Raw genomic sequence first — 3,222 nt, forward strand, 5'->3', positions numbered from 1 at the left:
TACTGCTAAATAACATTAGTGCCAGCAATCTTTACGTGTTTTCCTGGCCGGGGTGTCAATAGTTTAGTGTCAGCGTCGCCGCCCATAGAGGGGGGGGATCTCTGCAGATTATCGGCTCTTAATTATGTTTTTATAAATATCAGCGTCTCTACCAACTAACGCACGCCTGGGAAGTGATCATTTCACAGAAAATTTTGGCAAAATTGGGAGGTGTTGGAATTTTACAATTTTGACAAAGCATTGGAGTCAGTGGGCCTGATTTATTAAAGCTCTCCAAGGCTAGAGAGGATACACTTCATCAGTGAAGCTGGGTGATCCAGCAAACCTGGAATGGAGTTCTTCAAAGTAATTTGCTATCTGCTAGCAAATGTTTTGAATCATCAACCAGATCCATCCCAGGTTTGCTGGATCACCCAGGTTCACTGATGAAAGTGTAAGTGGGAAGTAGTGAGGATTTGGAGACAGAAGAAGACAATGAGGTTGAAGCATTGGGTTTTGAGCGCTCTTTTAAAGGAGCAGAAGGTAAGAGCAAGACGAATAGGATGAAGAAGACAATTCCAGAGAGTCGGGGCAGCTCTAGAAAAGTCTTGGAGCCGTGTGTGTGATGAGGTTATGAGTGAGGGTGAGTTGCAGAAATCTTTCAGCCATCCATGATGAGATGGTGCATTTAATGCATGCAAGCAATCCAGTTTGGCTGGGCTTCCAATGCACCCAATGCTCACAATGCACAATGTTGTATTGGGACATTACAGTGACCTAAAATGTAAGTGGAACTAAACCTACATTTCTCACCTGTCCACGTTCTATCACGCCATCTCTTTTTTTCCTTCTTCACATCTTGATCGGCCGTCGATGTTATTGCAATACTTTCCCTGGCACATGTGAGACTCGGGCTTCCCTGACATCCAAAGCCGGTGCTGGGCATACGCAGCTCAGCTTTGTCAGCAGAAACCCGGAGTGATCGGATCATTGCAGAAGGGACATCACCTGCTTCTTTCTCCAGTACCCACCTGTCTGGTCCTGTATGTAAAGTGGGACTTTATTTTCAAGTGGCAACACTACGCACCAATGCATGGATGCAGCATTATCACATGCTCATGTTGTACTCTAGGTTACCTTCGTCACATCTCCTCACCTCCCAAATACAGCTTAATACAATTTATATTCACCTCGGGGCCAGCTTGCGATGCTACCAGGCGATGTCATTGTGCCAGAGCCTCCTGAGAAGCTGCACAACCCCGGGACAATGCCAGCATGATTATGTGGGATTGTGTTCTTCACTAGGGATGAGCCTCTGGCATTCTGGCAAAAATATCCTAGATCTTACGATGGCTCCCCAAATTTTCGGCAAACCGATTTCGCCAAACCATCGGTAGATTGAGTGAGTTATACCAGGAGGATTAGCAGGGGATTCACAGGATTCCCTGGGAATCCTCCTGTTTGCGATCCCTGGGACACTAGAGGTGCCGGGGATCACACACTCAATGAATGCAACCGCTTGTGGGACTTCAAGCACAGGAATTTATCTTGGAATCAAGGAGAACAAAACATAAACAAAATGAATACCATACAAATCCCTTCTGCAATAAAATATACTTAGCGGCAATCTTTTCATCAAACTGTGAGCCGCATAGGTGCAGTGTATAATGCTGGGTATCCCTGCCACCCCTCCCCAGGCTGCCCAGGATGAATAACCTCCCATTCCCATGTGTGAAAGTTACGTCATTCTAACCTGACCAATCAAAGAGGCTGAAGATCTCAAAGCCAGGGCTGGGTGAGGATAGCAGCCCCTGTGACAGGGCCGCTGAGTTTATTTTATTGCCTGCTTGCAACTTTTTTAATTATAACGAGAGTAATATAAGCCGGGCCTTCCCCTTGTACATATTTCTTAGTGGCACCCCCAAAACAGAGTAAGAAAACAATGAACAGAAAGAGGCTTTTAATAAGAAATAGTGAAAATGTTATTTGTGACTTTTAGAAAAAGATATAATTTTAACGCAGCGGCAATACTAGACAAAATTCAACTACAAAGCTTAGTAATAGATTTCACTGGTTTGATTAGGTATGGTCGTCTCTGTGCCCAACACGTTTCGCTGTTTGGTTTCCTCAGGGGTGGGGTGATACTTAATCAGAGTTCTCTATATGGTCGGGATTATTGTTTGCCAATGAGAAGGGAGAGAGGGGGAATACTAAGAATTCTAAGGAGTTTTTCTAAAGTCAGTGTCCATTGTTTTCTTACTCTTATTTAATTATAACTTTAGTTCTACAATTGGCTGAGGATTAAATTAGTTTATTTTAAGTACCATAGGGCTCTATTTAATGCAGGGTGGTTCCCCCTCTTGTGTACATTGCCCTTTGTACTGTGCCACAGAAGATGATGGCGATATATTAGTGTTGGTTCCTCGTCTTGTGTATTTTTCCCACTCTACTGCACCACGGAAGAGGACGGCGATATTAGTGATGGTTCCCCCTATTTTCTACATTGCCCTTTGTACTGCGCCACGGACAATGATGGAGATATATTTACGGTATATAAATAATAGGTAACCTTTTGCTGGTGATGTCTGATGGCTTCTCTGTCAGTCCAGTGGCTCCATGACCCCAGCAGCTCTCAGAGAAGAGAGTGGCCCCTCTGGTGACCCCGCTGTCCTCTTCTGGGGCCCCATAAACATGTTGATCAATCAGTATGGGTGTATTGATGATGTGTCAGATAATTATAAAGCTAATATGTGAGCTGGGAGCTTTATTATCCGCAGACAACTTGTAATACTCCGACCAGGAATATTATTCAGAGGTAAGGACCCCGGAGGGAGCTCATACACCCCCCCCATATATTGACTTTAATAACTGCCTCTGCCTATAGCTGACCCGCTCAACCCCTCCCATTATAAACTGCACAGAGGACCCCGCAATACCGGCACCATGATGTTTGGGATTGTACAGAGGAAATAGAATTATACGAATTATTATTAATTATAACCAGGATTCATAAAGCGCCAACATATAGCACAGCGCTGTACATAATGCAGCTTCCTGGTGATTGGATGCAGATATTGGCAGCGCTGGACTTCCTGTCTCGGGGTGACAACTCTCGCTGCTTTGTATCTATGAAGCTGTAGTGTTGTCACCCTAAAGCTAATCTACACCCCCCCCTTACTCCTCCTCCCCAGAATTAGCTGCTTTTTAAAAAGCCATAAAAGCACAGATGTTCCTGGGGGGGGT

Source organism: Pyxicephalus adspersus, chromosome 6, assembly GCF_032062135.1.
Source record: "Pyxicephalus adspersus chromosome 6, UCB_Pads_2.0, whole genome shotgun sequence".
NCBI lineage: Eukaryota > Metazoa > Chordata > Amphibia > Anura > Pyxicephalidae > Pyxicephalus > Pyxicephalus adspersus.